This window comes from Rutilus rutilus, assembly GCF_951802725.1.
Source record: "Rutilus rutilus genome assembly, chromosome: 16".
NCBI classification, from domain to species: domain Eukaryota; kingdom Metazoa; phylum Chordata; class Actinopteri; order Cypriniformes; family Leuciscidae; genus Rutilus; species Rutilus rutilus.
In genome coordinates this window covers 32610892-32623938 of record NC_140224.1, presented here as the reverse complement: position 1 = coordinate 32623938, position 13047 = coordinate 32610892, and the positions used below count along the sequence as shown (strand labels likewise).

Here is a 13047-nt window from a genome sequence, read left to right as displayed (position 1 = left end):
TATATATATATATATATATATATATATATATATATATATATGAAGAGTTCAGATGCAAAAGCCTCTAAGTGCCATCTGAAATTTTCTTCTAGAATGATCATTTTTATCAAGCTCGTATATTTAAGTTCAGTAATTTCACTTAAATTACAATTAATAGGTCATTTTCATTGCTTTTTCAGAGGCTTTTGCATCTGAACTCTTCATATATATATAAATGTAATTATTATTATCTTCTTCATGGGTTAATTTGAATGCACTATATTTATAAATATTGAAATATTTATATACAATTCATTATAGTACATAGGTTTAAACATAGGATCACTCAAAAATAACAAAATAAAATATAATAATAATAATAATAATAATTATTATTATTTGGTCATATTGTTTATGTTTTTTATTTATACATATTTAAATATTTTCATTTACATGGTTTTTATTTACATAATTCATTAGGCCTATATTTCATAAGTTTTAACTTGACTAGAATCTATTATTATTGTTGTGTAATAATAATAATAATAATAATAAAATATTATTATTATTATAAAGAAGAAGAAAATGTCTTAGTAGCATGGTTTAGCATTTAGTGCATGCACGTCTTGATTCCATTCTTGCTCTCTATCTAATGTCTTTAGTTTTTGACTAAAAGTGGCCTCACAGCTCTGTCATGCATTGTCAAAATGAAGTAACATGATGTGAAGAATCACTAAATTGTCCTTTTGAAAACGACCACATCATTTCCATACGTAACTAGGCCTGTATGTCCCTCAGCTGAGGGTGATTTACACAGTGAAACGCTGCTCTTCTCTGCTGAGAATCAAATTCTCCCTTCAACCAACTCCTCTGCAAAGTGGCCCAAATTGAATCATTTCAGAAGAAGGAGCCGAGAACGGATGCTCACCACACACAACAGACTCAAAAAGCTTTCTTTATCTCTTTTCACGGTCGTTTTCTTTCTATCTCATGAAATCTTCCATTTAACCCACTGACAGTCCGACAGCACACACTCTGTATCGCACCACAAGCATCCTTTCACAGGCTGTAATAGAGCAACGCTGTGTCTCGAACAGCAAACAGCTTTGTGTGCACATCTCTGTGTGTGTGAGGAGGGTGTACCAATGAGAAAACAAGCTGCCTTAGAAGAAAAGTGGCATGAAGCAGAAAGACAGACAGACCTGGCAGACACCACACCACACACACACACACACACACACACACGCGCAGACCGTGCTCCAGCAACTTCTTCTCTGGCAGTGGAATCTGCCCAAACATTATTAGCATTCATCATGATCTCTTCCTCTTCTTTGGTCTGGGTGACGGCGCGACCCTGGCTCAGAGCTCCAGCCGAGCGCTGGATTTTAAGTGCGTCTGAGAAGATAAGCCTTATAAGCCGCAGACATGCACCTCTCAACTGTGTCTGGAAATCTGATGAAGCGCACATCATCTCATACGCAGCCGAACGCAGTCTGTAGAAGGTTTAGTTCACACGGCGCAGCGGGAGATCCTCAACAGATACTGAACACTCTGAATACAGATCTCTTTTATCCTGATGTCGACTCCTTGTCTCCTGCAGGCTTGAATATAGTAGCATTTCTCACTTTCTCTAGTCAGACTTCCTTCAGATAACTCACTCTCTCTCATACTACACAAAACACATGCACGGTATGATGCACAAGAATAGAAAATGTTCCACATTACCTAATGATATAAGTCCACAAATGTCTCTGTGCCTCCGGTGCGTTCCGTAAAGTTTCCAAACAGACTTTCTGTCCCATGCGTACCATTGTCACCGTGCGTCTGCGCTCCCTTGTGGAGCGTGTGCTGCTCTGATCGGATCAGGATGTGTGTGTGGGAGAATCCTCTCTCACTCCTCCGCTGCAGCAGCTCAGGCGAGCCGAGAGATCCGATTGGCCGTCTCAGAGCTCACGGAGCGTCCGTCATGCGTGCGCCAGCCCTCGTTGCTTCTCGTGCTCGCTCTCTCTCTCTCTCTCTGGCTCTATTTCTAACCGCCTGCATACACTGCATGCATACCAGCACAAACCATTAATTTCATTTTCTTCGATCATATTAATATTATCACCTCTAGTATTTCATTTTCTTCATTGCACAATGCTGACCCCCCCCCCCACCCCAATATATTTTATTACTCATTTATTACAACATTTTGTTTTAAAAGTAAAAAATAAAAAATTTCGCAGTAAAAACGGAAGAAGTGACATCTTTTCTCCCATATTGTGACATACATCTGAGTTTATTGAAATTATTGAAAAAAAAGTAGTGCGTGGACCTGAATAGTAAATGAATGCGAGTTTGCAGTCGACTGTAGAGGGGCGGGGTTTAAGGGGCGGGGTTTAAGCGGAATAAATGATTGGAGAAGTCCGCCATATGTCACCAGAGTGAAGACTATCATTTTCACCATTTATCGCTATGCTATCGTGTTTACGAGGTCAACGAAAATAATCATTCCCAATAATATCTATAACATGCATGTAGAAATAAATAGGGAGAATTTTCATGTCATGCCGTCTTTAAGAGAAAGCCAATTGCATCTGCATTTGATCGAACAAACTAACGTGCAATCGAAAAGCTGTAATCCTGATATGATTGGTCCCGCTTTCAGAAAATCATCGCGAAAGCGATGTCATTTAATTAATATTCATGAGCCATGCTAATAAGGATTATAATGTTCCCCCAATCTTTTCAATTCACTACATCCCATGTAAATGTATTTGATCTTTGGTCATTTAGTGTCCTTTTATTTTTACTACTTGAGGCAGCAAAGAGCACTAATGCTGAATATTTTAAGGCATTTACATAATTTACATAAACATTGAGCCACTGACTTGTCATTCAACTAGTCAGCGGGTCAATGTTTATGTAAATAATGTCTGCCGCACCATTATAGTTTATTTAATAACATGTTTTCTGAATGCAAAGTGTACCGGGTTGCGTAATTCCTAACATATTATATAGGTTATTATTATTGTAGCTTCCTGATGATTAACCTAAAATCACTTGTCTTGTCCTTTGGTTTGTATAAAGTGACAAAACGCAAATTATAAAGGTATGTATTATGTGCATTATAATACATTATATCTTTTCATAAATAATTGAAATCAAAGTTAAAATGCATTGTATTTGCAGATTCTGAAATTGGTTGTTTGTCATGTGTTTTAATGCATTATACTTTCTAAAGGTGTTCAATGAATATATAAGTATTATAATGTATTATAACTGTGGTTACAGTTATTCATGAGACTATAGATTGCATTATAAGGTGCATTACAAGGCATTAAAATAGTTTTATAATGCATTTTACAAAAGGGCTTTAAGTAAAGTGTTACCAGATTTGTTTTTTTTTTCTTTTGAAAGAAAGAAATTAATACTTCAGCAAGGATGCATTAAATTAATCAAAGGTTATAGTATAGAAATGTATAACATTACAAAAGTTTTATATTTCAATAAAAGTGTTGTTTTTTAATGAATGAAAACATCCTGCAAAGTTTTATATCCGAAGTGCACCGTATGTAGGCTAAAGTTATTGTCTTTCAAAAGTAAGAGTCGACTCTGAGTCAATTAAATGAATCGTTTTTCAAACGAGTCATAAGCCGTTTCGTTGTGACGTCAAGACGAAACATTAGCATATTGCCCGCCCATTTATTGCGCGTGCGGACACCAGGGAAAACTTGAACCTCAAACCTGCAGCTAATTCCTGTGGATACTGGATAGCATCATGTCGAGAAGACGCTGTGCTCTACAATGTGAAGGTAAAGCCAGTTTTTTTTTTTCACTGCCCAAGGACGAGCATGTGAAGAATCAGTGGTTTAATACCACAGCAGTATAATCCTAAACTTTTGCTGTGTTCCCTTTATTTTACTGAAGACTGCTTCTTATATATCGGAGTTCAATGTAGGATTCGCAAACCGTTTTTACTCTTGAAAGATGGTGTTCAAAATACTTAGTTTTGAGTTTTATATTGTGTAGGTCTCCTGCTAACTGGTTAACTCACATTATTACTGTCTTACTGAAATACTTCTGATAATCAGTTGTGGGCCACTATTACCTAAAACTGTGTCTATTAATGCAGATTGTCTGTCATTCTCACTACTTTGAGGAAAGACATGGAGCAAGATTTGTTTTACAACGTTTATGTTACATCAGTCATTCTCACTAGAGCTCGGCTAATGTATGCAGTTATTGATACAGTTTCCACGGTCACCGCAATAAATTAGAAAAATACTCAGTAAATAAATAAGTCAAATAAACGGTTTGCTGATGGACATGCACTTGTTAATGCTGATGGTGAGGAATTACAATTGCAGCATCTCATAATGTGCCTCAAACTGAGTAGTGTATCACTGAGAAACACTGAGTTCTGCTCGAGTTGTCCTTGTGATGGAGGTTCGGGTTCAATAACTAGTTCTTCCAATGTTTCATCATCGGACTCGCGCTCGGATTGATATGGTCAAATCGACGCCATCATTCGTTACTTTGTGTAGTTTACGGTGTAGGAAGCCTCAGGACACGCAGAGCTGACTTTGTTATGGCAATGGACGTTTTTGTATTGACGCGTGCGCTGCACATGGTAGACCAATCACAACAGACTGAGCTGTCTGGCCAATCAGAGCAGAGTAGCTCGCGGAAAGGAGGGATTTAGAGAGATTGATTCATCTGACGAGTCGTTTGAGAATCACTGAAAATGTTGTGATGTGCAAATGTATATTATGAGAAAATTAAACAGTTTTTTGACCTTTGATGCATGTAAACCTGTTGTAGGGGCACTTTAACATTCATCAAATAATCCAGAAAAAAAAAAAGGCGACAGACCAAAGAGCTAAATAAAACTAAACCCATGATAGTCACATACTTCATATAGTTCATTTTTGAGTTTTAAGTAAGGCCAAATGCCCCAAATGATGCACAAAACTACTCGACCGACTTGCCCATCAACAATCATAACTAACTTTCCTCAAAGTCTAAGTAGAACACAAAACGTATTTTGAAAGCTTTGCTTTGCTTGGCCTTGGAGCGGAAAAACCTGCGGTATACTCAGTGCAAACCAACTAGACACCAGCAAATAAAAGAATTTACGCCTCCATGTCTACTGATAACACAGCACAGAACAATATACAATGCTTTGCAGCAATTTATTAATGTAAACAGAGTCAACTATGCCTAAAACATGTAAACAGAAAATAAATCAGATACACTGTATGTCAAACTATCAAGATGTGCAGTGTAAATGCAGCCAATATACCTCACAGCTTATACCTTTCATTTTATTATATCGGTTTGTCATCCCTCGCTCATTTTCTCCTCTCCCTCCTGCAGGTGAGTTGAAGACCAGCGGCGTATCTTTTCTCTCTCGCTCTCTCTGCCTTCTCTCTGGGGCTTTGAAGGGAAACTTAATGAATAATGAAGAAAAGATGAGATGTAGCAAAGGAGAGAGTTAAAAAAAAAATGATTTGAGGAGATGGGGAGTGGGAATGAGAGGCCCTTCATGAGCCTCCATCGCCTTTGAAATGATAGATATAAAAAAACGATAGAAAAGAAGGAGTGAAGGCCTCTCCAGTGTGTTCACCCATCAATTAGTCGGACAGCAGGAGGAGGTGTGGAGGAGAAGGGAGCGAGAGGTGGAGCGTGTGAAGTGTCGGACGATTAAACCGGCGAGAAGGAGAGGTGAAGGCTGAGGAAAGGAGGACTGCTGAAAGACAGCAGGGACACGAGGCAGTTACTGACTTCTCAACTTCACTCATTCCAGCTATTTATCATTCGCACACGCTATCTGTCCAGTCCCTGGAGTGCACGCGTTAACGTTTGCCACACACAGGGCAGGCAAAGAGCTTCCACTCAAACGAGTTTGTGGTAAAATCAATGACAACCTTTCAACCATGACCGTTCGGTGATACGTTGAGTTCTAAAACAAAAAAAGAAAATATCCGTGGCTTTCGTGCATTCAACAGAACCAACAAACAGATCAAAGATTTTTGGTCAGTTTGCCCGAATCTGCTAAAAAATTATATTTTCACTTATTTGAGTACACTAGCATACAGAAGAACTCAAACACATAGGCAAAATCTTCAACATGTACTGTTATTGCTTAAAATGCAAAAAAAAAAAAAAAAACTGAGTATGCTATGGCACTTTTAGTAGTACACTAGCATACATGCGTGGAATTTTCAACATAAAAAGTGTAAAATAAGAAGTAAAATATTTTTTATAAATAAAAAATGACATTAAATAGTTTAACAAATAAAATGACAAAAAAATTCAAATACAAATAAAAAATAAAATAATACTTTTAGGAGTTCACTAGAAACCCCCAGAGATAATAGGCTATGCGTGTGTGTGGTTATTTGTCACTTTTACTTTTACATGAATAAAAAACAAAAAAAAACTAAAACGAATAAAATAAAACAATTGTCTGCATATAATATGTAATATTAAGTATTTAACATTCAATTAAAATATGGAAATATTTGTATAGAAGCCTAATGAATTAGATCAGGTGTGTGTCAGGGTGATATTTCATCCTGAAGCAGGAGTAAAGGAAACAAGTGTGGTCACAGCTTTAAAATAAAAATATCCCCCAAAGAGAGAGTGTGTGTGTGTGTTCTCTTTTTTATTTTGATGATAAAATCTAAAGTGCTATATCCTGGTCCAGAGCTGTTACCGGGTTATTATCGCCTCCTCAAAGCAAGCTGTTAATACAGAGGATGTATCATGCATGTAGGAGTTCACTTGAAGCTAAAACTGAGGAGCTGTTACAGCAGCAACATCTGGGACATATAGTGGTAATATGCTAACATATAATTACGTTTAAATTAAAACATGAATGAAAAGTTGTGTGATATTGTCTGATATTCCTTAAAAATAAAATGAAAAATAATGTTTTATTAAACAGTTTTGTAATTATTGTAATTAATATATTCATCATAATTTCTGATCAGATGCATGATTTCATGCTCATATGTTTAACAGCACATCTGAGCATGTTTACCAGACTTGGATGCTGTTACTGATATGTAAGACGACATATTGATGAGGTCAGGCTTTAGTCGTATCATTTTTTATGATGTGTTCAATACAAGACGGTCCTTCAACACTGACATACGGTTTTACGGTAAATGTGACTGACATATTGATCAGGGAAAAAAAAAGAAGCTTTTTTTCGTCTGGGGTCTTCAAATAATGAAGCTTAAGACATGATTTAATGGTGGCCAGGTGCCACCATTGTGACGTAATTATGTAAAAAAGTAAAATATGAAACTTTTATGGAATATCGTTATCTGCATATCAAATCCAGTTTGTGATTAACACTGATTTAACAGCCATCTTAATACTGAATCAAATTAATAGTCAGAACTCATTGGCGTCATTGTTCTCCTATCTAGTCAGCTGACAAAGGTTGGTTCTTAGAAGGTTCCAGTGGAAGTGGGGTATGTGATTGGCTGTGTGATCGGGGATTGGGCAATTAATCCACATCCAGCTCAATGGAGAGAGATTATGCAGTCAAGTGAATCTCATTTCAAGCTGCTGCTCTGGGTGGGAGGGTGTGCGTGGGCTACTCCATGACACAAAGACAAATGACCAGCGAGCGGGCGAGTGTGAGGAAAAGATTGGAGAAGCAAAGGGGGCAGCTCGTACGGCTTCTGTCGAAGTCCATAATCCACTGTTGACTTCCAGAGAGAAGGCAACGATTGAGAGGCACTGATTAAATAACCACACGCACTACCAGAACCAAGGTCATGAGTTCGATTCCCAATGTAACCTTAAATATTAGTATAAAAGCAACTGTCAACTGCAGAAATTGCAATTATTGAGACCCTATGATTTGTGTCTCAGTGTGAATGAGCAGTGCAGTTTAGTCTCACCTACTCATGTTTTCAGCATCTGCCATCTCAGTCCACATGAACTTCACCATTTAATTTGACAAATACTATATATTTGTCACAAACAAACACATATAACCTCAAAGGACCTAACTTGAAGAAATTATGACAGAAATATATCATATATTGTACTAGGGATGTCACGGTACCAAAATTCCAGTAGTCGGTAATTTTACGGTTCTCGGTACCAACTTCGGTACCACAGCAACTTCTGTTGGAACTATTTTTCTATTTTATTTAACTATTAAAAAAAAAATAAAAAATCAATTCAATTCAATGACTTTATTTATGACGGTAATCATAAGTAAATAATACATATAAGCATTAAAGGTTGCAAGATACCGAACTAAGTGCTGTAATTGATTTTTTTTTTAAGGAATGGCACATTTAGAAAATATCCCCATTACCTGATAGTCATCACTGAAACATGGGTCTTGAAATATCTCACCTGTCTCTGTGACAGCACTAGACTCTAAAACTAGAAAATAACGTGACCCGATGCCATCAGATTCTGCATTCAGCCAATGAGAACAACTTTCCACATGTCCATCATTTTGTATGTTCACAGGGCAGCCCATATATCGTCACCTTCCTAAAATAATTGTCCATGTCATTTTTTCAGGTTTCTAAGAAAACACAAAACACTGAAAAATAACCTTAGAGGTTGAGTAGATTTTCGTTCTTCTTGATGCAGCTGCCATCTTGAAAAGCTTGTAAAATTGCCTAATGGTGCGTTCACACCGGACGCGTTTAGCGCGTCAGGCGCGAGTCATTTCAATGTTAAGTCAATGCAAAGACGCGTTACGCGCGTAAAAAATTCCTGCGGCGCGAATGAGGCGTTTAGCGCGGCGCGGTAGACGCGAATTCGCCTCATTCGCGCGTCAAGTTCGCGCGAATGACGCGAATTGAGCGTCTGGCGCGTTAAGCGCGAATGATTTTATTAGTGCTATTTGTGCATTCACGCGTTTGACGCGAATTCGCGTCTGCCGCCCGAGTTGAAAAATCTGAACTTCTGCGTCAATTCGCGCCGCGTTAACCAATCAGGAGCCTGCTTGCATGCTGCTGTCACGTGGTGAAGTGACAGTTTATAATGTTATTTTATGTTTGGCCTCAATAAATTATTTTGTAATATGACTAAAAATGCACAATAAAGCAAATAAAAACATAAAACTCGATTTCAATATATGAGAGATACTCATTTTGTATTGAATGCTATTTATTCCATATCTATTCTAGATTATATGAAACATTATTAATCTAATGTAAAGACAACAAACACAATTTAGTGTATAAAAAAAAAATCACAGGACAGGTTTCATTTTTGAAGGCTGCAGCTCCATTTATTATCAAAACAAAAATAAATCACAGATTAGGTGCGGGCGAGGGTGAACCTCACGCCGGGCTGTACAGCGCGGGCTCGTCAGGCAGCGACCACCACTCGAGGCCGAGGCTTATACGGCCTACGCTTTCCTCGTCAGCGTCCTCACCGTTAGGTCCACCAAACCTACCTCCTGGAGTAAATTGTGAAACCCCTGAAACCCTCCGGAGGGTTTGGTGGACCTGAGAACAGCGACGATGTCCACTACGCTGCTGTTTCTGCTCTCCAGAGCATATACGAGCGGTGACTGTCTCGATTAATGCTAATGCTAATGCTCGATAAACATCTAAAAAAAGATGGCCGCCAACAGGTTTCGAAACTTTCGCCTCTGACGCGCGTAAATTTCGATTCAAACTTTTGATTTTACGCGCGTCAATTTCGCTCTTGACACGCGAATGCACACAAAGTGGTCAAGCGTATAACTAGACGCGGCAGGCGCGAATTTTGACGCATTTTCGCGTCCGGTGTGAACGCACAGTAATGGTGCGTTCACACTAAACGCGAATATGCGTCTGGCGCGAGTGATTTCAATGTTAAGTCAATGGTAAGACGCGTTTACGCGCGTCTGGAGGTCTTGCGGCGCGAATGAGGCGTTTAACGCGGCGCGGTAGACGCGAATTCGCCTCATTCGTGCGAATTGAGCGTCTGGCGCGTTTCGCGCGTTAAGCGCGAATTGTGCTTTTTGTGCATCACGCGTTTGACGCGAATTCGCGTCTGCCGCCCGAGTTGAAAAATCTGAACTTCTGCGTCAATTCGCGCCGCGTTAACCAATCAGGAGCCTGCCTGCTTGCTGCTGTCACGTGGTGAACTGACAGTTTAATGTTAGTTTATGTTTGGCCTCAATAAATTATTTTGTAATATGACTAAAATGCACAACAAAGCAAATCTTTCACATAAAAACTTGATTTCAATATGAGAGATAGCCTACTCATTTGTATTGAATGCTATTTATTCCATATCTATTCTAGATTAGCCTATATGAAACTTTATTAATCTAATGTAAAGACACCAAACACAATTAACGTTAAGTGTATAAAAACTTTTCAAAAAAATAACAGGACAGGTTTCACTTTTGGAGGCTGCCTCCATTTATTATCAAAACAAAAATAAATGACAGATTAGGTGCGGGAGAGGGTGAACCTCGCGCCGGGCTTTACAGCGAGGGCTCGTCAGGCAGCGACCACTCGAGGCCGAGGCTTTATACGGCCTATGCTGTCCTCGTCAGCGTCCTCACCGTTAGGTCCACCAAACCTACCTCCTGGAGCAAATTGTGAAACTCCTGAAACCCTCCGGAGGTTTTGGTGGACCCGAGTACAGCGACGATGTCCCCTACGCAGCTGTTTCTGCTCTTCAGATCATATAAGAGCGGTGACTCTCTCGATTAATGCTATTGCTAATGCTCGATAAACATCTAAAAAAGATGGCCGCCAACAGCTTAGAAACTTTCGCCCCCTGACTTCGCCTTTGACGCGCGTAAATTTCACTCTTGACGCGCGAATGCACACAAAGTGGTCACGCGTATAACTAGACGCGGCAGGCGCGAATTTTGACGCAGATTCGCGTTTGGTGTGAACGCAGCATTAGTCTCATTGTCTTTTGACTTAGGCAAAATAAAGCGTCACACTCTTGTCATAGGCCATTATACTACAGGGGTAGAATTGCATGATCTGTTCAACCAGAGGTGGCCAGCATCATGAAGAGATGACTTATGCAAAAAAATCATTTTAGTCAAAAAATGACTTAGGCAATTATTTTAGGAAGGTGACAATATGGCAAACAGGAAGAAGCCCATATATGGTAAGCAGGAAGAAGCCCATATATGGTCAACAGGAGGCTGAAATAGTGTTTAATTGCATATTCAGCTTCATTAGGAATTGTTAGATTCTCAAGTCAGAACTTTCACCTATAACACAACAGAACAAATCAAAACAACAAAACAATAGATAAACACAAAAAAACATTATCAATTCTGGTTGAATCTATTCTCACAATGCCATTGTTGTCTTGTCCCAGCATATGACAAGAGTGCATAAAGCCCAAAGCTAAATATTCTTATGACATTACAACAGAAGCAACATCTCAGAGGCAATATCTCTGCAATTCCCCTCATGAATATGCACAGAAGCTGCCGAACTGGTGACGTCTCCCAGCAGGAAGGATGGTCTCCCCGGACAGCCATGGAAGACGCTCAGGCAATTAAACTAGTCACAGGATCCATACAAACCACTGTTCCCGCCGCCAGAGGCGGAAACTCGACACTAAAACTCTGAAACAGGTGCTGCTCCTGACAGTAGAATAAAGCAGCACCTTTTATTTCCACCATATTTTTATACGAGTACAAATCACAGAAGCACTTATGCTGAAAATTACCGCTAACATCCAATTTTTCGACCATCATTCCCCAAGATGAAGTACAGATGAGAACTTGTCTGGCTGCAAAACCATTTATATGTAGAACTTGTTTGGCAGAGAATGTCATGCACTGGCATTTATAAAAGGAGAACATGTAAAATTGATTTGTTACCAGTTACCAGATCAAAATGATGAGGGAAATGCATTGTGGGTTTGGTAAATGGAGTTGGGAAATGCATACAGAAATCATTACAGATGTCACTCCCTCAGGTCAGGTCCATCATCCCCATTTACACACACACATATGGAGATGAGGGGCCTGGATGACCAATGGATGTATATATATATACACTGTATAGCGGTAAAGGTACCATTTCAGCAAATAATCAAAGAAAGCTGGTCCCTACAAATGTAGGTGATCTCAGGTTTTACTATCCTTGACGGACAAAACACGCATGTCCAAAATTCTCCGAAATTCGCTGGTCAAAAACCTTGGAACTATTTCAACCTGATGTTGGTAAAATGTAAGCAATATAATGACACATGCAAGTTTCTGACCATATATAATACCACAATATCAACTTTTACTTTTTTTTTTATTATTTTTTTTATTTTTTTTTTGAGATAAATAGATAAATAGGCTATACATACATGGTGGCAAACAACCATATTTTCAGTGAATATTCATACAAAAAAAAGAATGAATGAATGTATAAATTATTGAATTAATTAAATATTTATAAAAAAAAAGAAAATAAAAAGAAAATTCTTCTCTTCATGCCTCCAGACATGGCAAATCTCTTCAATCCTATTTATATGCTACTTGCCACTACTGCCACTTTCTTTTAGAAAATAATCAAATGCGCCCTATCTCTACATAATGTTCAAATCAAATCAATAGGCCTATTCCCATTTTTTTCTTTTAACATGAGCTCCAACATATGAATTTAAATCACATGGAAACGCAGCCACTGACGTCATTAATTTTCACCTCCAAATGACTGACTGCAAACTCTACAATTCAAAAGCACTGACCCCCTTGCATTCATACTTGGAAATAATACCAACATAATTACAGGCATTTAAATTGCCTGAGCAAACAACAAGCTAAATCTAGATACAATAAGCAGAGTACAATAATTCGCTGCTAGGTCAGGCTCATTCAGAGATAAATAAGGAACATCCATCACTGATAATTAGAGGTAACATTATAAAAGTAGGCCAAAGCATTGCACGTCTATTCGCCTTAAAAGCTACGCTGAAATATGGTTCACGCTTTATTTAATCGAGAAGAAGGAAATTTAGGCCTTCAGCTTAACCGTGTCAATCAGAAAAATGTACAACAACAACATAACAATCCTATATGGCAATTATAAATGATCATTTCAGAATATGAGACTCAGAACAGATCAGTAAAGC

The 13047-nt window shown here is 38.5% G+C and overlaps 1 protein-coding gene across 4 annotated transcripts in view; it reads right to left on the bottom strand.

The window, feature by feature from the left end:
- The window catches only part of LOC311305811 (cadherin-18), a 164369-nt gene that overhangs the window by 98617 nt on the left and 52705 nt on the right, over nucleotides 1-13047 (bottom strand). The window contains exon 1 of one of the 4 annotated variants that reach the window (XM_084433722.1): nucleotides 1705-1854. The exons of the other annotated variants lie outside the window; for them this stretch is intronic. The gene's annotated coding sequence lies outside the window, so the exon portion shown is untranslated. Of the gene's footprint in view, nucleotides 1-1704; nucleotides 1855-13047 lie in introns of those variants that run through there. 4 annotated transcript variants of the gene reach the window in all.